General features: G+C 42.2%; 1 protein-coding gene across 30 annotated transcripts in view; it reads right to left on the minus strand.

Moving 5' to 3' along the window:
* ANKRD55 (ankyrin repeat domain 55) overlaps positions 1-23,664 on the minus strand; it is a 519,390-nt gene that overhangs the window by 284,816 nt on the left and 210,910 nt on the right. For 25 of the 30 annotated variants that reach the window (XM_041765900.1, XM_041765882.1, XM_041765878.1 and 22 more), the window contains one exon: positions 22,458-22,593. The exons of the other annotated variants lie outside the window; for them this stretch is intronic. The gene's annotated coding sequence lies outside the window, so the exon portion shown is untranslated. The remainder of the gene's footprint in view (positions 1-22,457; positions 22,594-23,664) is intronic. 30 annotated transcript variants of the gene reach the window in all.

Raw genomic sequence — 23,664 nt, forward strand, 5'->3', positions numbered from 1 at the left:
CTGAGTCCTTTGGCTCCTTCACGAGTCACTGCTTGATTCTGAGTCTGTCTCACGGAACCAGTCCTGAGGTCTCAGGGCCCAGAGCTGTCAGCAAACCTCCCACTCTCTGTTTGTGTTGGCCTGTGTCACTGTGACACGCTGGTGGTGCCGGCTAAAGCTGTTTACTGGCTTAATTGAAAAACACCTTGAGGTGTTCTTAAAATTCTGCTTTACACAGCAATATGGACAGGAATGGCAATGAAGCAAAAAAAATAATGAAGGTAAATAGAATGTGACAGAATTGTGTTGAAATAACATGGAATAGCATGAAGGAACTTTTGAAAAAGTGATAGGTTATTTAGATCCAATCTCTCTCACACTCACAGGTGTATATGTACATACACACATATATGTACATGTACACACATATATAATTTCAGAAGATCTTATCATTTGTATGGAACTCAGCCATCCATACCACACACCATGTCTCACTCAGGCTACGTGCCACTCCATAGCATATTCCTCTAGGTTAAGGAAACAACCAAAAAACAGACTCAAAATATGAATTTGATGTGCTTGAAAAACAATAGTATCTAAAATCAGATTCCTGTTGCAAAAGCCACCACATAAGCTTCCCTGCTGACTTTTGTAGGGTCAAGGACCATCAGAGAGTGAGATGTGGGCAGTACCAGACCATACAAAGTGAAGCGCTAAAAACCTGCTGATGGAGAATACCAACTGCCCAAGTTAGAAAACTGTCCAATCTCCGGGGAACAGGCTCAAAATGATCACACACTAGCCAGCAGCAGAATCAGGGCCCAGATCTCTCCCCTCTTCAACATTCCACAATGCTTTCTGGTCTCCCTATTCTCACTCTTACTTTACGACGGTGCACTGCAATACCACATGAGGGTAAACTCCTGAGACATAATCCCTCTCTCTCTACCACTGTTTTAAAATTTCCTAGTCATGCTGCCCTGCCACCTGCCTTACCCAACTCGGACCCACGGGGCCTGGTCACATGTCCTGGTCCTTGCAGGTTGAGATTAGTAAGAAGAAGTTAAAAGGGATGTCAGGAGAGGAGTGTGGGTGTGCTCTTCTTTGCAAGTGGGGAGGCTGAAGCAACAGTGACTGGGGCACTGCTGCCCTTCCACAGCCCAAGAGCAACATCCAGGTGTCCACATCTCAACCTCCCTCTCACGTGCTGACATAGGGTCTCTTTGTCTTGGATTGAAGCTCTCAGCACTAAAACCCATCATCTATGTCATCTTTTCCCCACAAATTGAAAGAATCTAGGAAGTGTTTCTAAGAGTCACCTGAAGAGAGGCTTATGACCCAAACAGAGGAATGCTTTCTGGGTTTTTTTCTTTCTCCAGAGTGACTCCAGGAGAGGAACTTGCTGGAACCAAGGCACTGACATTCTCCAGTGCCTAGGTTGGCACAAATTGTCTAATCAGAGTGACCCCCACAATGCCAGTATTGATGAGACAAGAGTTCTTTCTACTTGGAAAAGAAGAGCTTTACCCCCAATAAGCTAGAAAGGGACTGACAAATTTGGAAGATATAAAATGGATACTATATCTGTGCAAGTCTGAATTTAATTCATTCACTATTAAAAGGGGAAGATTAAAGAAATAAAGTATATTGGGTGATTACTATGTGCCAGCACAGTATAACTTATTTGATAATCACAACAATCTCATGTGCTAGGTGCTATTATTAATCCCATTTTGCAAACTGGAATGACTAGCCAGGTTTGGTACTGGCTTGAGGTCACTGAAGTACTTACGTGGCAGAGTCAAGAAGTGACTCAACAAAGTCTGACTCTGGACTGTAAGCTCTGAACCAGTATGTGATATTGCCTCTCAATGTCTAAAATATTCTTAAACATAGCATTTTTGAAATGTGTTCATTCATATATATTTAGTGATGGCGTGTCTGTGCCAAGCATTTCACGCCAGTTGCTGAGGATACAAACAGTTGAAAATGACCAAGTTTCTGCCCCTTGGAGTCTACATTCTAAATATATAGAATTAGGATTTCATAAAACAAAGAATAATTGTAGAAATAAATAAAATTAATATAAGTTATTATAAATGCTGCAGAAATAAAATGAAGACCCTAAGATATTAAATAATGTAGATGACTCTTGTCACCTAAGTTCTCCTTGAGAAGCTTGGCCAAGGATTGCATGCAGGTAATTTATTCTGGGAAATGACCCCAGGGAAAAGAATTGGGGACTAGGGAAAGGAAAAGAAGGAAAGAAGGAAAGCTGAAACCAGGATAGAGTTTCAAGTTGGTCACCGCTGCAGTCCACGGAGTTGATCCTGCTGGGACACTATGAAACTGTAGAAAACTCCTCAGAACTTTCCATGTGAGGGACAGAAAAGAGAAGCCTTGGCCCATCAGCTTCTATTGCTCAGAAGTTGTCAATTCCCTCCTATTCCCAGGCTGCATATGCGAAGGTCCTACTGCAGCATCAGAAAAACCCTGGAGTCTCTGGAACCCTGGAGCAGAAACTGAAAGAAGCTGAGTATAGCTGAGGCTATCAGGTGACACCTGAACAAGGCTGTTGCCACCACAATGGCTAGACTAAGAGGTGGGTTGAGGGGGTCTGAGGTACGCACAGAGATGATCTGTTAGATGGGTGAGTCAGAGTAGGCCTCTCGGGGGAAGAGGCTTCAAGCCTGAAATCTTAGGAACAGAGGAGCTGGGAGGAGAGCAAATCTAGGCACAGGAAACAGCATGTAAAAAAGGCCCTGAGAAAGAGCTCCTGTCTTTCAGCAACTAAAAAACCAAGGTAGTTATGGTAAGAGGATGAAGCAGCCCAAGTGTGATAGTAAAAAGGTCACAGACTAGATCATGCAGAACCTTGGAGGGCATGATAAGGATTTTATTCCAAAATCACTTATATTTTATTCTAAGTGAATATGAACTCAATAAAAGGTCATAAAAATGTACCCTCCTAATCTCCAAGAACCACAGGTATGAAGCTGAGAAAGACAAACTGGTTGATAGTATGACTGACCAAAGATCCATACTAGGGCCAAAAGTGAGGGTATGGGTGACAGTTTGTCTTGGGCTATACTGCCAAACTCAACAGGCAAGATCCAGTCATCAACACATTGTCCATGAGAACAACTTAGAACCAAAGCTGAGATAGGACCAGGAGCAGGATGGACAAATACTGTTTGAGGAACTCTTAGGAGTCAGGGTGTCTTAATTTCCTTTGTCTGGTGTAAGTATTGATCATCATTTTAGAAAAAAGTCTTAAATTCCCAAGACCTAGAGGAACAAGAATTCTGAAAGGAACTCTGAGGAACCTGGGGGGCTTGGTCAGTTAAGCATCCAACTCTCGATTTTGGCTTAGGTCATGATCTCAAGGTTGTGGGACTAAGCCCTGTGTGGGGCTTCTCTCTCAGCAGGTAGTCTGCTGGAGATTCTCTCTCCTCTCCTTCTGCCCCTCCCCCCAACTAAAATAAATAAATATTTTTTAAAAAAGAGAAAGAGAGAGAAATAAAAGAAGGAATTCTGTACTGGGAGCTCCTGACTCTCTCCCTTTGAGGTGCATTTTCATCCTCCCTTGACAAGTCTTTCTGATTTCTGTTGCAACTGCTGTGCTCGGCCCAAAAGGAGGCATTAACATTCTGATCCAAGCCTCAGAGACAAAACCTCTTTCCCTTGAAATATTTGTTGAACAGGAATTGCTTGTCTATGTTTATTTAAACATATTTGCCACATGATTAATGAGTAACATGAAATGCTTACACCTGGGAATCATTAAACATTTCATTTCCATTTACCTTGCCTGTCTGACCTTTCCTTAGCTTACAGGTACAGCACTACATATCCTATCCTGTCTCTGCAATACCTTTTATGGTTGTGTTACTCAGAGTAGGCTAATTGCTAAAAAGAGTAAAATTCCAGTGGCTTAACCAACACAGTCCCAGGCAAGATTGCAATAAGTTCCACGCAGTCATTTAGGGATCCAGGCTCATTTCTTCTTACAATTCCACCTTTCTCTAAGTCTTTGGAATCATCTCCATTTGGCCAGCAGAGAAGCAAGGACAGTTTGTGGAAAAGCTGCTTGGTCTTCAGTGAGGCACATTAACTCTAGGCTCATCTCCCAGCCCTGCTTTTGCCCTGATGCATAGGGATTAAGAAGCATCATGAATGGGAAATCTAAGAAGAAGGGACCTTGGATACAACTGGGCACCAGCAGCCTCCACCATAGTGATGAAGGGAAACAAAGCACCTTCTAACTTCTGTGACAAATATGGAAACTGTAAATGTGCTTTATCATATAATAAAGGGCAGGAACAAAGAAATATGGTTGGCTTCATAAAATGCATATAGCAACAATACAGAATACTCAAGTACATTTAAGTATCTTTTTTTTTCCTCCATGACACTATAGTTGTGAAAGTTCTGAGCCTACAAAGGTTTTTTTAATTAACTTTTATTTTTAATTGTGGTAAAATACACATAACACAAAATTTACCATCTTAGTCATTAATTGTACAGTTCAAAAACTACTAATCTCAAAAATTCTTCCATAACTTCAGGGTAATAAATTAACATTCAAGAAAACTAATAAGGTATATGCTTGTGATTCCCCACATAGACTGTAAACATTTTTTAAGAGTTCTGTGACAATACTGTTATTTTAAGATCAATTTATAGTATACTGATCATTAGAGTATTACTTAATCTTTTGGGTCTTTTTAAGATTTTATTTAATTTTTTGACACACACACACACACACAGAGCATGCACACAAGCAGGGGGAGAGGCAGGGAGAGGAAGAGGGAGAAGCAGCCCCCCTGCTCAGCTGGGAGCCCAATGCAGGGCTCTATCCCAGGACCCCAATATCATGACCTGAGCAGAAGGGAGACATGTAACGAATGGAGCCATCCAGGTGCTCCTTGTTTGTTTTTTAATTATGATAAAATATATGACTCAAGAACCAGCCTCAGGTGAGGCCAGAGGACCTGCATAGACTGGAGAGGATGTAGAAAGCTCCATAACTGAATCGATCTCTGTTATGCCACCTGAATAAATTCTTCCCTGACTTTTCCATAGTTCTTGTTTCATAGCACGATAAACTATTTGAATTGAAAGGGACCTTAACTCATCCAGCTTCTGCAAAGACCACCATAGGTTTCTCTCATACTGCCTTGAATTCAGGTCTGTACATAATCCTTTACTGGGCTGCACAAGCCTGTGGGTACAATGGAACTACCACCCACTGCAATCATTTGAATTTACTGGCTCTTTGTCCCCAGCTTACCTCCAAGTGTCACCTTAGAGGGAGTAAGCAAGCAGTCCCTCAGGCAGGCTCCCCATTCTCCTGCTCTAGACCTTAGGTAGGCTCCTCTGGAGCCTCTCCAGTGACTCCACTGCTGCTACCTGGACCCGCAGACAATACTAAGATCCATGTCCTGGAGGGCCATCACCTAGGATATGCTCCCCAGGCTGTGACTCTTCCTAGCCAACAGGCTGTTCTTCCCTGGAATCAAAGCCTGACCATGATCTGGCCATAACTGCAGAGCGGGGCTCCTTTCCATATCTCCTAGAAGCTAGAGAGCCTTCTCCCCATAGGACTAATTTCCACCCAATGTGGGAAGCCTGGAGAACAGCCACTGGCTTGATCTCTTTATCCTTCCTTCACCCCCAGCAACTCCCAAGTACTGAACACAAACCACACCCTTGTTTACTCTCTTCCCCCAAAGCAAAGAAGCTCAGGCAGAGTTCCCTATGCTTCCAGCCCCATCAGTCCTTCATGCAGCCTCTGACATTTCTGAGTCTTAAGTTCATGTGCTTTTTGATCTTTTCTGGACATCATAAGTTCTCTGAGGACAGATGAGATTGTGTCTTCTGTGTGCACAGCACAGAAAGCACCACAGCTATTAACTACCTGACAATGAATGAATAAAGGAACAAAGATGCACACTAGTTTCCTTGCATTCCACAAGTAGTAGGAAGGTGTCATATTTGTTTCTAAAGCAATCGTTTTTATACATATAGGGGTTTTATTTATATGACTTTTTATGTTTCTGATCTCTCCAAATCTGACATATTCCACTTAACAACTAACTAGGTTAATATTTACCAGCACTAGGATGAAAAACATTATCAGATTTCACCAGAATGATTATGTTTTCTACTATAATAATAATAATAATAATAATAATATTCTTTTTTTAAAAGTTCAACCGAGATTGCTCCTTCTATGTACTGTGGCCCAAGCAACAATTGAGAGCCTAGTAATCAGACACCTTGAGCTCTTCACAATGTAGCAGTGAATGATTCTTTTCTTTCTCTGTTTGCTGGTCTTTTCTAGTCTTGCTTTCCATTTCACAGCTTTGTTAAACATTCAGGTCAAGGTCAGAGCAAGGAACTATTTCAGGGTGGGAGGAACTGAATTTGGCTATCAGGGCCTCTCCTCACTGAAAACACTTAGCACCCAGCCAAGGAGTCTGTCTCTAGATTCCAGCAGAGAAAAAACAAAAACAAAAACAAAAAAATCTCCCCCAAGAAGATGTCAATTTTGCTTTGTTTTGCCCCAAGCTAATCCTGTTTCAGGTTACAAAGCTGCAGTTCCTTGCAGAGGGGAAAGTACTAAACCTGAATTCTATTTCTAGCACTCACTCCAATGCTCTGTGACCTTACCCTGGCCACTCCATCAGCTTTGCCCCGCCCTCTGCCCCCTCCCGGCTGGCTCCAAACTGCCACCCTCAGGCATTCTCTCCTTACTGTAATGTTGTGTGTGAGTGGGTAAGACTCAGGAAGATTCTCTAAAACTTCAAACCCAAGTGGTCTTTATTATAAGGAGCCACTATACCAACCAGCCTAGAGGGGTCTCTGGGAATGAGCCTCAAAAGTGTGGCTTTCGCACTTGTGGCATTAAAAGTCTAAAACTGACTGGTAAGTAGTGTGGACATGGGAATACATAGTCTTCCATGGAGGTAGAACTCACCTCTTACCTGGCAGGGAGGAAAATACCCACAAAATCTCCTACAGGAACCCATGGCAAACCACTCTGTACCCAGCTCACATTTTTGAGGGATTTCCTCTGGTCTTATGGAAGCCATTTGTATCAATAGGTTGTTGAAACAAATAAGTCTGCTCCTAATAGTGAGGATAGGGAAAAAAAATTCCCTTTTGAAGAGGTTGTTGAAACAAATAAGTTTGATCCTACTAGCATCAATAGGTTGTTGAAACAAAAAAGTCTGATCCTACTAGTGAGGATAGGGGAAAAAATTCCCTTTTGGAGATGCCAGTCCCAGTGTATTTTATGAAAAGAAAAGCAATCATGAGAAATAGTAGAGGCCATTTTTCCAATACTTTGCACCAACCATGATTACATTTGGTGTCACAGCCACATTGTTGGAGGCAGTGCAGGCTTCCTTGAGAAAGCATACTTTCGAGAACAGCTGAATCAAATAGCTACTTTACCTCTTAGGCACTGTAGGACCTTGAGCACACATATCATGTCTTGGCCTCAGTTACTCCTATACAATGGAGTTTCTACATGGACCTAACTGATCATATTTTGGGACAAATGAGAAAATGCCTATACAATGTTTTTACTCTGTGTCTGAACATGCCAATTACTTTAAGAATGTTTCCTATTAACAATAATAATAATACTAAGGCTCATAAAGAAAAATGTCATACCCAGGGAACTCATGAATGATGAGCAGAAGAACTGACCCTATTAACTCCTTTTGTCCCTAAAACATCCTAATAGATACTTCTAACTTAGCACCTATAATATGTCACTGTATACTTTGTTTACTTGTTTATATCCCCACTATTCTGAAAGAACCTCCTCTCTTTCATCATCTTATCACAATATCTAAGTACATGTCCTATAGAATCTTTGTTGAATGGAAAATCAAGTCATAAATTAATGACTGAAGGAGTAAACAAATGAAAGAATATTCTTTGGAAGGGAAAAATTTGTCTCATTAAGCCAAAACAATTGTTTCTTACACAAACTATTTCTAGAAAAATACCATATTTTGTTTACTTATTGTGAACTGTTTTCCCTTTTCCTCCTCTGTCTATCAGGAACACCAAGTCCCAGATTCAGAGCAATTTCCCAAGAGTTGTTTAGGTGCTAAAAGTGTTAAACACAGTATCTAAATCCATGAAAAGTTTTTGATGAGATGAGTCCATTATCAACCCTGTTGTGTGGCCTGCAGATGTGGAAGCTAGGTATTTCAAAGTGGATAAAAGAAAGAGAGGCAGTGACTCCACAAATGAGCATCTTACTATGGAAATATCTGGGTCTTTGAGGGGTGAACATCCTCAGCTTTCTAAAGGAAGGACTATTAGCAAGCAGAGAAAAACAAGTCCTGCCTGGATTCTTGCTCCTGTTCTGGCAGTGGGCTGTTGAAGCTCACTACAGATGTGATGCCAGGGGGTACAGTTTAGTTTGTAGAACACTGTCTAATCCATCAGAACAATTGCAGTGCATATATTGAAAAGTAAGAGAATCAACTTTAGCAGTTTATCAACTAACGGCAGACCATTATCTCAAATTGGAACTTAAGAACTTATTCAAACCTTTATTCAAGCCTATTCAAACGAAAGTGAGCTACTACACTAACAGAACTAGCTATGTAATTTGCAAATCCAAATGCAAAATGAAAATGCAGAATTCTTCAAAACTTATTAATAAGCCTTGTCAGCAGAATAGTAGCCCAAGCATTGGTCCCCCTCTGAGTAAGGGATCTGTGCAATTGCACAGGTCAGAGGCTCTAAAACCAGCCTTGTCTGCTAACGACTACTTAATAAGTCAAGCACCAGCTATGTACAACTCCTCCCCAGTAGGCCAGCTGCTGCAGGAGAAAAGCAAAAAACTGACACCATTAACACCTCAGTGGCATCCCTCTCTAAAACTACCACACTGCCCCAGAGCCTCCATCAGATGCCAGTTTCCAGTAGTGTTTCCCCTTGCAAGACTTCAGTGTTCATACAGCAATTAAAAAATATCAAACACACACACACACACACACACACACACACACACTGGATCTAAAGCCCTATAGAATTACCTCCCCAATATTTGCAGTTGGTGTTGAATGATGCACTGAAGTGGGAGTGTCAAATAGAATCATCATACATCAAAGCCAAAGAGGCTAAATTCAAGGTTGCAAACCCAAATCCCAAGGAAACACTGTTAGGAGACACGCCCCCCCCCAAGTCGGTCTCACACAGCGCGCTGCACAAGTAAACTGCTTTCTGAATATCCCCTTCAAAACTGGGGAGGGGGGAGTGTATGTGGGGGGATAAACCCTGAAATGGCTGTAACTGCAGAGAGTGAAAAGAGAAGCTGAGATAACAGGCAGCAGGGGCGGAACTGCATTCTCGCTGGTGGATAATTTGATAAGAAACCTGGATTCTGAGCGGCCGCACAATGGCCCATTTATCCAGCTCTCACGCACCGCCCGCAGCCCGGGCTGGGAATCACGGGGGTGGCAGCCGTCCCCGGAAAACGGCGGCGCTCCGGCACAGGAAAGCCAGCTGATAAACTGATCTGCAGACAACGCTTCTTCCTTCCTGGGAAGCAGCCACAAAGGCAGCCAGCTGACCTCGGCTGAAAGCGGTTCCTGGGCAGCGGAGGGCGGGAGGTGGGAGGAGGGAGAGCGGCGGGGGGGGGGGGGGGGGGGGCAGGGAAGCGCCGACCGCCCCCGGCTGCCCAAAGTTTCCCTTGGCAGGAGCATCGCTCGGCGGGACTCCGGCAGGGCCCGCGCCAGCCCAGCTCGGCCCGAGCCTCTCGGACCCGGACCCGGACCCGGACCCGGACCCGGCAGGCGGGCGGCGGCCGCGTCCCCCTGCCCGGCCCCTCCGCGTGGGCTGCGGCCCTCAGGCCCTTCCGGCGGGCTGGCTCCGGCTGGCTCGGCCCCGGCTGGGAACGAGTTTGGTGCGGGGAACGGGAACCAATTGGCAAGGCCCTCCCCGACAGTTCCCTGGGGTGGCCCCTCCCTACAGCCCTTGGTCAAAAGCGAAAAGAAACACAGACATTTGTGTCACCCTATTAAGCACACAGGGCTTTGAGTGGTGCACCAGGCGCAAAGAGTTCTCATCCTCTCCTTGGCAGGGTGGCTGGGTAAATACAATAAAAAAGCAGGCAGAAAGTTCCTAAAATTTCCCCCTGAACTTCCCTGGAGACAGAGAACCTTAATAGTTAATTTCTTTCCTTTTCTTCTTTCTTTCTTTTTCTTTCTTTTTTTTTTTTTTTCCAAGTGAAAACATCTTATTTTCATGCTATTTTTTAAAAGACAATTAGAAACATGGGCAGGAGGTCAGATGGAGGATTTTGAGATGCTCCAGGCACTCCCCAGGAAGCTCTGTTTTGGGGAGAGTTGACCCAGCAGCTGGTCCCTGCTGCTCTAAGATGTGTCCTTTCACTTTTTCACTCCCCAAACAATTTGGTTTGGAGTCTTGAGAGCCTTGGAAAGAGCTGCCTACAGAGGAAAAGGTCTGGAAAGGGCAGTCCCCCAGAGAGCAGAAACCCAGGGGAAGAGGAACTAGCTCTGTGAACTTGGGACCTCTGCCTGCTGGCTTGGGATGGGGGGTCTTCAGGCCTCCAGACCTTCAGGCTGCAAGTGGGGTGGTCAGCTGGGAGCCAGAATGCCCTTGATCTACTTTCCAAATTGTACATAACTCCCACAGGGGAATTAAGGCATGGAGCGCGTCAGATCTTTAGCTGTTTGTATGCCCTGCAGCAGGAGGCACTATTTATTATCAGTTCACTGAAGCCCTACCCCAGAGGACTCCAAGGAGTCCACATCTCTTCCCTCCAGGAAGGATCCTGGACCCCACATTCCATCTCCTAAACTTCTCTTACTCAGTAGACTACCATCTGGGCTTGAGCTCTGGAAGGAATTTCCTCCAATTTAGTGCCTGCAAGGAAGTGCTTTGGAGAGCAGGATAAGGTATTCCACACCTAAGAGCACAAGGTCTCTGAGCTGACTCTTCCGTGAACATTGCTCTTTTCCAAGGGACAGAGTTATCTCTTCACCTAGAGAAACAAATAAGTTACAGTAAAGACCCCTGACGTTCTATGATGTTTAGGAGACCTAAATTCATTAGCCCTACTAAGTAAGGCTTTCATTACCTACCACGAACTGCCTTCCAGTGAGCCTGAAGGTCCTGGGACCCTTCCAGATCCCCCACACAATTTCCCACATCTTGGGGTGTGGTAGAGCTTGTAGCAGAGAAAGATGTGAGAGCAGCAAGCAGTGGTCACTTTTGGCCTGAAATGAACTTCTTGGGGTTTTTATATCCATCTATCCACAATGGGGTATCATACTTCAGGAAAATATGGAGAACGAAGTATGCTATCATACTTCAGGAAAATGAGAAGTACCTCTTTCCAGAATAAACTGAGAACCCTGTTCGAGATCTAATTACTCATATTATAGTTTTGGACAATAGAGAAAAGAATATGAACTATGGTGACTATTTTCAGATGAAGGAGACTCTGCATTTGCAGGTCATAAGTTTTATGATTTATTCTTGGTATCAATATCTTTGCAAAGACATCTGGGTAAAAAAAATCATTCCCTGAGCACTTGTTTAGTAAGCTCTCACGGGAACCTGTTGAGAAAGTCTGTTCTTTGCCTCCCAGGCTCTACCTTTGACTGTGTCCTCACACCCTCAATGGGACAATCTCTAAGAAGAACGAACTCTAAGCATTCCAACTCCATCCATAGCCAGTGCCTCCATCCAGTACCCTTGTCTTTGCCTTTATTGGATTGCAGACCTGACCCCTGACTCCCAATATGTCTCCTGCTCCCACTCTGCCCTTAACCCTCAGTTCTAATGGCAGACAGTTCCCTGGCTTTGTCTCTCCACAGTCTCCCTCAAGTCCTGTTCTTCTTAGTAACTCCCATGCTATACCATTGGCCTCTATGGTAGGTGCACCTAGAAGGCCTGATATGCTTTTGCCCTGCATCAGGGGGTTCTGACACATGCTGCCCTTCAAGCTGCTTATAATACAACATCAGACAGCAAATACCTAAGAGACTTCAAGGTTGAGGTCAATTACTACTATGAATAAATTATACAAGAATACCACAGTTCTCTTACAAGAAAGTGATTAAAACCATCTGCAGGGGATCCCTGGTGGCTCAGTGGTTTAGTGCCTGCATTTGGCCCAGGGTGTGATCCTGGAGACCTGGGATCAAGTCCTGCATCGGGCTCCCTGCATGAAGCCTGCTTCTCTCACTGTCGGTGTCTGTGTCTGTGTCTGTGTCTCTGTCTGTGTCTCTGTCTCTCTCTCTCATGAATAAATAAAAAAATCTTTAAAGAATGCATATGATATCTCTATAGAATGGCCTCTTGTTTAGACTTGGTCATCTTCAGTCTTCTATACAGTCATCTACTCTTTCCCCTCCCATTTCCCCAAATTTACTACAGCGAGTTTTTGCAAAGGGCAGAGTTAGTGCCTTCTTACAACTAAGGTTTAAAAAGGCAGCAGAAGGACAGTTGGGTGGCTCAGTGGTTGAGCCTCTGCCTTCAGTTCAGGGTGTGATCCTAGGGTCCTATGATCAAGTCCTCGGGCTCCTACCTATGTCTCTGTCTCTGTCTCTCTGTGTCTCTCATGAGTAAATAAATAGTATCTTAAATTTTTTTTAAAAAAAGGCAAGCAGAGAGGTCCAGTTCTCAACCTATTGTCCCTCCAACCCACTGGTCAGTCTCTTCACCCAACTGGCCAATCTGCATCAGAAAGAGTAGAATTCCAGCCACCAGGAGTATTTTTCAACATCAAAGTCCTCCTACTGAATACAAAGTAGTGTAGCAGCATGGAAAACATTCTGATAACTTCTCAGGTATTCAAATGCAATGTTCACATCAGTGCTATTCACAGTAGCCAAAAGGTACAAACAACCATAATGTCCATCAATGGATGAATGGATAAACAAAATGTAGAGTATTATTCAGCCTTAAAAGGGAATGAAGTACATGCTAACAACATGGAAAAAATTCCAAAATATGCTAAGTGAAAGAAGACAGAAACAAAAAGATTATATTACATGATCCCATTAATATGAAAGGTCCACTTCAGTCCAAAGAGAAAGAAAGTAGATTAATGGCTGTCAGGGGCTGAGGGAAAGGGAAGAATGGGGAGTGATTGCTTAATGAATATGGAGTCACTCTGGAGGTGATGAAAATGTTTTGGAACTAGATAGAAGTGATAGTTGCACAACATCTGAATGTAGTAAATGGTACTGCATCGATCACTTTAAAATGGTTAATTTTGTGTTATGTGAATTTTATCTCCATTAAAAAAAAATCCTCCACTTTTGAAGGATCAGTTTATTCACATCCTTCCCATCCTAACGGGCACTCTTTGGGTAATGGAAGACCGAACGGGGAGTAGTTAGGAGGAGGAAAATGACAGATGTCCACTTTTATCATTTGGTCATTGTCATGATGATGACAATGATTGTAATGGTAATTTATGATGAAAATGAAGAAAGGAGGCTTAAAAGGGGTCCCACAAGTGTGGGCAATATAGTATCCACAGCTTGCCTGGAGCAGGGCCATACTCCTATGCATTCCTAAACCTTGAGCCACTGTGCTTCCATTGTTTCTGCAGCCTTGCCCAGAGTCAGGACTGGTAACCAGGATCCGCATCTGTGTCTGTCCAGTAACAGAGCCAAAACTACTTTGACTATACTACTTGCAACTCCCTAAAGTGGTGGGAGATAATTGTAACAATAGCTCTGGGATTATTAGAAGACCTTCTCCCTAGACCACCGTAGCCCTGTGAGCTAGGCACTGTTAGTATCTCCATTTCATAGATAAAGAAACTGAGGAGCAGAGAGATTACAATCATGCCCCAGATCCCATAGCTATCAGGCAGTGTTGTCTGGACTGATGCTCAAAGAAAAGGCTGTTGACTACGTGGCCTCTATAAGAGCTTGCTGTATGGGCACCTGAATGATTACTCCTGGCTCTTCTTCTTCTCCCTAGTGGAATTCCAACATAGTTTTCCTTTGTTCTTTTCAGGAGGATCATGTCCTCTAACATCTGGCTATGCTGCCTTTGGCACCAAATCTATATACATACCCTGGAGCAGAGACTTACTGAGTTTCCTTAACAATATTTTCATGCTGTTTCCTACCTTTGGGATATAAATATAAATGTTTCCTACATTTGTCTTTCGTTTGCCTTTGCTATTGTTTGTGTGATGAGCTCTCAGTGAAACGGCATTGAGACAGTAAACAAATAGCTTTGGCTCCGAAATTAAAGGCTTTTCTTTGCTGCTGCAGGAATCTCTCTATTAAAAAGATTCATTCTTTTTCTTGGGGACTGGATACAGGAGGCTGATTAATGATTTTGTTTTATTAGTGAGTTCATAAAGGCCTGGGAAACTCATTTTAGTGTGCCATTTTGCTTTTCTCTTCCTCCCCTTCACTATCCCCCCAAAAGCAGTAATACTGTGCCATGGAGCCATGAATCTCCCAGTGAATTCAGGGTATTGAGAATCTATTTGGGGAAAGAGACTATGAGCCTGAGTAGGAGCCAGATGTGGCCTCAGTAATATCTGCTCTGATACAGTTTACAGTCCCTTTCACAGTTGATAGATAAGGAACTTGAGCCACAAATAACAAAAGAGATGGTCACATTACTAGCTCCTGGAGCAGGGCCACAGAACTTAAACACTGGCCAACCTTCTAGTTCCATATCCAAAGTTCTTCCCTGCTTTGCCACCTTTCTCTTGAAGCTGCCCCTGAAAGCAGCAGAGCACTATTAAAGGAGAACATGGATGCCAGGTTTGCAACCTGGCAGAGGTTAGGTTAGCAGCAGATATCAGAGGTGTTAGAAGTCTCAGGAGGGCCAGGAGCAAGGTTCAAGGCAGAGATAATAAAGCAAAGTGTCTGGTCTTCAATCCAGTGGGTCACCACTTTCAGGGCCAAGTGGTCCCAAATTCTTGATGGTTTCTTAAAAGAGTAATTGCTCTGGATATCATATGAGATAGCTGAAGGTACAAATTATGATGCTCTCTCACTGAGTACCCAGAGTATTCCTTGGACTGGACAAGGAGCTTTCTGTGTATCATCTTATTTAATTCCCCAAAGAATACTAAGATGTATGTTTTATTAATCTTCTTCTTCTCTCACAGATGAGTAAACTAAGGCTCAGAGAGGTTACACAGCCCCCAAATATCATATACCCACAGAGTTTGACCCTAAGGCTAGGAGACTTTCCACTAAGCCACAGAGCCACCCCAAAATGAGCCTGGGGGTTCTTATCTCAGAATCCTGAACTTCTGTAGTGGTCTCTGTCTTCCAAAAGGAACTTTTAAATTGTTATTGGCATAGTATCCACTTTATTAGATTTAGTCCCAATAGGACCAATCGGAAATCCCTATGGAAGGGCATGGCTCTTCCTCTGACCTCATTTAAGACACTCTGGAGCCATGTCTATGTTCTTAAGGCACTTAGCAGACCATTTGGAGGGCAAAGTGGTGGGCTTGTCCTCTCTTTCACTGAATGGATCATCCAAAAGAGACACTCTCGTAGAGAGGCTAGGAGCAGGAACTCTGGCATCACACTACCTGAGATGAATATTAGCTATCATTTACCAGATATGGATTCTTGGACAGGACACTTAACCTTTCTATGCCTCATTTCCCTTATCTGTAAAGTGGGGTAGTAATATCACCTGCAATATCATAGGATCATTGAGAGAACTAAATTACTTAATATATACAAAGGGCACAGAGGATTTCCTGGTGCACCATATGTGAGTATTAACTACTAATATGCTTTGGGGAGTCATTTCCTCTAAGTCTTGGGTAGGCCTGAATAACAATCAGAATCCTGGAATCAGCTACCACTTTTGAGAACCTAATATCTTCACTAGGCATGCTTTTTATATACTCTAACTCTTACAGAAACCTTATTAGATAAGCATTATTATATCCGTTCTACAAATGAGGAAACCATGACTGTGGATTATTATATCCATTCTTATATCCATTCTACAAATGAGGAAACCATATCAACTGATTTGTACCAGAAAAGTGGCCTAGCTGGTGTCTAAATATATGTCAGTTAGACTACTGGGTCTTTCCACCAGCTCAGCGGTTTCCCTAATATTGGGTTGGTGGTCTCAAGCAAAAGCCATCTTTAAACATAGTGTTTTTTATTATTTTTCATTTTATTTTTAATTTTTGGTGATAAGGAGAGTTAGATTAGTGAAAATTCAACAGAGTATGAGCAAATGTACCCTAACAAGCCTCTTTGAAAACAAAATTAAGGAAAGAAAACATTATCATTTACCAGCTGCTGAGGCCAAAGAGTAGCCATACTGGACTGTACACCCTCTTGTTGTGAGTTTATCCTTGACTGACCTAACCTCAACCCACATCTATGGTAATTAAGCGGAATGAGATCCTTGACCAAGTAAATATATTTTCATGGATTCAGGACCCACCCCCTCAGAGAAGAGGTTCAAAATGATCTTTACCCAAACCTCTTTGTTCTAAATGTTCTGGTATAGGGAGCTGGCAATAACAACAACAACAACAAATGGTTACTAGAGCTTGTGAAGTGCTGGGCACAGTGTTAAGTACTTTAAATATATTATCCCATCGAATCCTCACAACTGTCTTTGATAGCCCTCTTTCATGGAGGAGGAAATCAAGAGTTGAATATGCAAAATCCACCCCCCCCCCCAAAAAAAAATAAAAGAAAGAAAAGAAAAACCTGTAGTTCAAGATCACATAGTAAGACATGGAATCAGGATTCAATTTCTGCCTGACTCCTGTTCTAAAATCCTAATAGGCCATATGACCACTGTGCTCTTTGGAAGGGCTTGACTACTGCAGGGCCTATTTATCAGAGGCTAGGTGTGAAAGAGGTCTCTCATCTAGATTAAAAGGGACAGCAAGACTCTAGTTCTTCCAAAAGGAGATGAAGCTATTTATTACCTCAAATTCTACCCTGAACTTTTTTTTTTTTTAAGATTTATTTACTTATTTGAGAGAGGAAGAGCAGAAGCAAGAGAGGAATGAGATTCTCATTCCCTCTGCAGATTCCCCACTAAGCACAGAGCCCAATGCGGGGCTTGATCTTACAACCCTGACAGACCTGAGTTGAAATCAAGAGTCCAACACTCAACCATCTGTACCACCCAGGCGCCCCTCTGCCCTGAATTCCTGGACTGTGGTGGAGATGGGAGGTTCTACCTGAATCTCCCAAGTCCTTTAGAGTGGAAGAACTAAGACTTCAAGTACTAGGGTGCCTGGCTAGTTCAGTCAGTGAAGCATGTGATTCTTGATCTCAGGACCGTGAGTTTGAGCCCCACATTGGGCATAGACAAATATTAATCAGATGACAAACATTTACCGACCTAGTATTTTCCTAGTACTGTGCTAGGGGATGCTGAGAAGGAAGAGAGAAAAATAAATGACAGTCCTGTCCTCAAGTTGCTTGCTAATTTGCACGTACTGGTCATAGATCTGATTCTGCCAAATCCAAAGAAAAAACCCTTCCTCTAGATCCCAAAACTAAGATCAGAAGAAACGCAGTGGCATGGTTTTATTATTTGTAGAGCTTTCAGGGTATGAAAAACAGGAAGAGCAATTGCCACAACTGTAGGGTTCTGTTAAGGCATGAATCATAAACCAGATCAACAGGTACAGTGAAGGGCTTGTCAGCTGAACAGTTGTCTCTACAAAAAGACAACTGGTTGGTCAGAAAGAAATGTGAATGATCTCCCCCAACCTCAACCTTCTTCCACATGAAGCCCAACCTCTCTGAGCATCCTTAAAAGGGTTCTCCAGATTGTTTTGATTCCCGGTCCCTCCCTCCCTAGCTTACCCTTGCAGGGAGAATGAAGCCTGCCATTTTGCACACAGTTTTGCCTTTTCTACTGTTTATTTTGTTAAGACTCTTAAACCTGTCAGCGAAGCGGTTTCTAGCCTAGTCTGTGTGGTAATAATCTCCCTTTCTAAGAGATAAGCACCCTGAGTAAGGCATATTGGAAGACAAACTAACACACCAAAATTGCTGAGTACACACAACTCTTTGAAGATGCCTCACCACTCAGGCTTTATTAACTTCAGAGAAAAAGAAAAAAAAAAATCTGGCTTGAAGGTTTCAGAAACTCATTTAGAAATTACTAGAAACTGCTTGGAGAAAAATGCCAATACATGTTAGTGTGCCCAAGTCAAATGTACACTTCTTGCTGCAGAGGAGCAGATGGAAGACAAGAAGGGAGAGCCTACTGGAGATTTACAGAGGAAAGGAACTTTCTGGCAAGGCTAAAGTTTACTCAGATGTCCCAATTTCTAACATGTATACCAAACTTCTACCTTTAGGACAGGAAGATATGAATTTTACTGCCCGAAAATTAAACAAAACACTCAGATGAAAATGTCATGTTTTTATTTTCTAAAGTCAAATTAACTCCTATGCTCCAGGATAGGACATTTAATCTTATCGTTCAGAAGGAACTCCCTATCAAAGATAATGCGCAAGATCTCTGTGATAGGGATCTTGTCATCAGTCCATGGCCTGTTCAGCAGCCATATATATACTCCCCCTCCCTATTTATATAGTGTGGGATGGGCAGGTGACAGTGAATTCTACGATATTCAGGGGAACAGTTTCCACCTAAATCAAAATAAAGGCATGTAAAGCAAAGCTCCATTCTGCCTTCCCTTTGAACCTGTCCATGTGAAGCATGGTGCGTGGATCTACAGCAGTCATCTTATTCTCCTGAGAGAGGAGCAAGAGCATCACCAAGCCAGTTGGTCCTCAGAATTACCATGTCATTGATTCTGCCTACCTCAAAACCTCTTGATATATGCAATAATAGAACTCTTTTCCAAAACTGGATTCTGTTCCCAATTCATTCACTCAGAGAGAAACCAGGGCCTTAGGCAATGAAGAGTACAGGCTTTAAAATGATACCTGAAATTCAAAGTAATGTCTAAAGGACTCAGTTCACCTCTCCAGTGCCTGTACCAACTCTACTCCTTTCAGGATCTACACAAAACTGTTACTGATGCATCTGCAGTGCTCCCTTGTTCTAGCACAAAATATCTGCCCTCCAAGGACTTGCTGAGTGGCCCAGAACTTTTTGTAGAAAATTGAATAAAGTGCCTATTTATCTTGAAAAACTAGCCAGTGAGTGAACTGAAGGGAGGCCAAAAGACCTGTACAGGTGGATCATAGGGTGAAGATTCTATCCCTCCAGAAGTTTTCTCATGCTACAGCTTGGTTGTACACAGCCCAAGGACCTTTCTAGTTCTTCAAAATGCTGTTTTTAGAAGTGGAGTTTTCAAATGTCAATAAGCATAACATTCACAATAGCCAAACTGTGGAAGGAGCCTCGGTGTCCATCGAAAGATGAATGGATAAAGAAGATGTGGTTTATGTATACAATGGAATATTCCTCAGCCATTAGAAATGACAAATACCCACCATTTGCTTCAACGTGGATGGAGCTGGAGGGTATTATGCTGAGTGAAGTAAGTCAATCGGAGAAGGACAAACAGTGTATGTTCTCATTCATTTGGGGAATATAAATAATAGTGAAAGGGAATATAAGGGAAGGGAGAAGAAATGTGTGGGAAATATCAGAAAGGGAGACAGAACATAAAGACTCCTAACTCTGGGAAATGAACTAGGGGTGATGGAAGGGGAGGAGGGCGGGGGGTGGGGGTGAATGGGTGACGGGCACTGAGGGGGGCACTTGACGGGATGAGCACTGGGTGTTATTCTGTATGTTGGTAAATTGAACACCAATAAAAAATAAATTTATTATTTTAAAAAAATAATAAAAAAATAAAGGGTTAAAAAAAATAAGCATAACATTCTCCCAAATTGTGTGTGTGTGTGTGTGTGTGTGTGTGTGTGTGTGGTTGTATCATTTTGTTTATTTGTTTTTAGCATATTTCTGGAGCCAAACTTCTTGCAGTTCCAATTTCTCAGGCGTGGGCAACCTCCTTTGGACTAAGCCCAGGTGATTCTGACATGGAGAGTTCACAGGTCCACTCTGAGATGCACTGCTGTGGACTCAGAGCTGGGCACTTCATCTCTCGAAAAGCAGCTTCCATCTTCTTCTAAGTAGTCTGGACTAGTGTTCTCTAGATGTTTTTGGCTGCTTTATAAACCTTGTCTCACATTTCACAGTTCTCCCAGCCTGGCAGGGAATGACCTAGGGGAGCTCCTCTATGCAAATGGATAGCTTGCCTTATCTGGTCCTCAGAAGTTCCCTTTTCAGTGAAAACCACTCTAAAGTTGGTTACAGACCAGGGTCTGCATTAGAGGCCCAGCTGGGCAAGTACCTCTAAGTAAACAGAATGGGTCACATGATTTATCGGGTGATGAGTGTTTGCTGGAAGGCATGCGGTATGAGGTTACTGCCCAGTCAGAGGAAGAGGAGAGGGGGGATAAAAACCAGAAAACTCCTACTTGCTTTTGTTTTTAAGGGAAATTCCCCTCCTGTGTGTATACTCCCTGGGAGATTCTTTCTGAACCAGTGCCTGCAGGCCAAGAGTGGCCTGCAAGCCAAGAGTGTTTGATGTGGTGGCTGAGCTAAACTAGACAAGGTACTCTGGTAACCCACTGGTCAGGTAGTCATCCATGATTGGCAGCTCCCTGGTCAGTGGGGAGTCTGCTTCCCCCTCTCCCTCTGCTCTTTCTCCTACTCATGCTTTCTCTCTCTCTCTTTCTCTCTCAAATAAATAAATGAAATCTTAAAAAAAATAAAATAAAAAGATGGTCACTTTTCATTTATAATAAGAGAAAAACAGAGAAGCAAAAATTGCACAAACTGGAAGGAAGTATAAAGGGGGCTTCTAGGCTATAGATTCTGTGTGTTTCTTGAAATGGGTGTTCATTACAGAGTGTGTTTAATTTGTGAAGATTTATTGAGCTGGACACCTTCATTAAATATACTTTTATTAGTATATGATAAATTAATTAAAAATTTTTAAAATTACATAGGGATTCTATTTTTTACCTAATAAAGATAAAAATGTTTGATAACACATTGTGTTGACAAGATACAGAGAAACAGACATGCTCACATATTGTTAACAGAAATATAAAATGATAAGTGTCTCTGGAGGGCAAATAGGCAATATCCATCAAATATGCAAATGTACATACCCTGTGACATAGCAATTCAACTTGAAAATTTATCCTACTCACCCTGCACATAATGATATGGATACAATGTCATTCTTTATAATAATGTTTATAATAGCAAAAGATTAGTAACAACCTAGATGTCCACTTTAGGAAACATGTTAAATAAATCAGTGTACACCTATAAAATAGAATATTATCAATTATAAAGGACGGATTAGAAATCTTAATGTACTACAACCGAATACTCTCCAAAGTATACTGTTGCATCAAAGGAAAAGTATGTGCAGTAATTCTATTACTTGAATAAATAAGGGGGTAATTAACTCCATTCATGCTGACATATAAATAAACCATCTTTGTAAAAATATGAAAGAAAACGGTAACATGACTTCCAGGTAGGAGAACTGGGCAGATGGGAGACAGGAAGAGACTTTTGATGTATTCTTTTTGTACCTTTTGAATTGTGAATTATATGAAGGTATGAGCTAGAAAAAATAAATAACATTAAAAATTCCAAGCATGTATTTTCTGCTGTATGTAATACACTGATTTAAATTGTTACTTGGACTCCCCTTCCATAGTTTCTTTCTCTTCCACCTTTTCAGTTTTAAGCTAACCTATCAAATCAATTACTTCTCCTTGGGGAACAGGGAAAATTCAATTACATCAGACCTACACACTGATTATTAAAAGACCCATTTTGACTTCAGAAATGTTCAGGTGGGAAAAGCACATACCATCCAGGAATGAGGAAGCTGATTAAACTGCTTTGCTAAATACTCACTTACCAAGCCCTAGACCATGAACTATGATCAAAAAGCAATCACTGACATTTTTTTCATGTTCAAAAGTACAGCCATTCCCAAACATTAGGAAATACCTAATGAGAATGAGTTCTAGCAAGGGAAATCTATCTGGAGATGATGCTAAATCACCAAGGAAGAGTGAGAGTTGACTCCAGAGGGAAGGAACTGCCAGAAAGCTAAATGCAGAGGGGACCTCAAATGTCCCACTTTGGCTGAAGGCCAGCCCTAAGGAAGCCACTCCCAAAAATAGGACTAAAGGAACCATTCTAGGGCCTTGATGGTTTAGAGGAGTTCCTTTCCTCTCAGTTTAGAGTTAACCCTGCAGAAGCATTTCAAAGAACAACTTCCACCAATGAACTCCACCCTTGGCTGTACATTATTTTCTAATCAGTGGCTGATGGAAGGCACAGCACTTTACTCATGTTGAAATCGCTGCAAAGTAGGATATATACAAGCCACTCCTGATTGGATATATTCCAGTCCAGCATGTAGAAAAGTGCTTGCACCATCTTTCAGGAGGTCAGAAGAATCTTACCTGGGGAATAATAAAACCTCTCAGGTCCCTCCTGGTGCTGGAAGCAGTATAGGCTGGTTACGGCACCTTCTTTGCTGGCCAGTTGAACTCCAAGGCTCAGCTGCGAGTCAGAAGGACCACAGATACTGGCCTTACCCTTTAAAAGGAAGGTTCTTGTGAGTAAGACATGACCATGTCTTGCAAAGTAAAAACATAGCACCACTCAAATTTAGAGCCTTGTTTTGTGGGATTTTTCTTTGTTCTGTGAAAGGATTTCAATCTAAAATGGAACCAGAGGATATGAAACGGAGAATCTCATGTATGTGCCCTTAGAAGAACAGAATGTAAGATCTAAAAGACTGATTTCACATAAATGCCTGTTTACAGAAGACAGAGACTAACTCCTGACCAATGAGACATTATCTGCCAAGAATGTCTCCCTATCTCAAGCCAATGAACTTACTGCTTAAATTCTGACTAGACTTCTCCCTTTTTGCACTCCTTGGCCATAAATACAGCTTGCCTCAAGCTCTCTGCAGATTCACCTGCAGTTTTCTACAGAATATTTTCCAAAGTGCACTTCTACTGCTATTCCCAAATAAATTCAATTTCTGGTCATTTGAGCTTGCCTCAGTTTACCTTAAGTTAACATACCATCTCCTGTTTGTTACAGGGACAATAAATCAACACTTTTGGATTTGGATTTTGTTTCCCTCCTGTTAGGGGCTGGTCATTGGGAAAGTCTCCTTCAAAAGATGACAATAAAATATTTTTACTTTCTTAGATGACTAGAAGAAACCTCAAACATGTCTCCTGGTCTATCTCTTAACCCTCAAAGAGATGGGCTCTACTTGAACTTTAAAAACCTCTAAGGATGCAGTTTCCAAAATTTCATCAATTCCACTAGAAGTTTATTTAATAAATAATTAATCATCCTTACGTTAATCAAGAAGGTTTTAATGTTCTAGAACTTTCTGGATTGTGAAGATAGAGAATCACTGAACATTATCCTAGAACTATCTCGCTAAATTCTGGAACTGGGGGCTAAGATCTGACCAGTCATCTTAATCTAAACTATTCATTTTATGAGCAAGCAAAGTGAGGCTCAGAGCAGAAGGATAAAGACGACCCAGGTCTAGAACCTGGGTTTCCTGAGTCCCACTCAGTCCACCACTTTTAGTTACAACTATGCTAGGGTGTTTCTTACACATAAAAAGCTGTTAAGTTC

Source organism: Vulpes lagopus, chromosome 8, assembly GCF_018345385.1.
Source record: "Vulpes lagopus strain Blue_001 chromosome 8, ASM1834538v1, whole genome shotgun sequence".
NCBI classification, from domain to species: Eukaryota; Metazoa; Chordata; class Mammalia; order Carnivora; family Canidae; genus Vulpes; species Vulpes lagopus.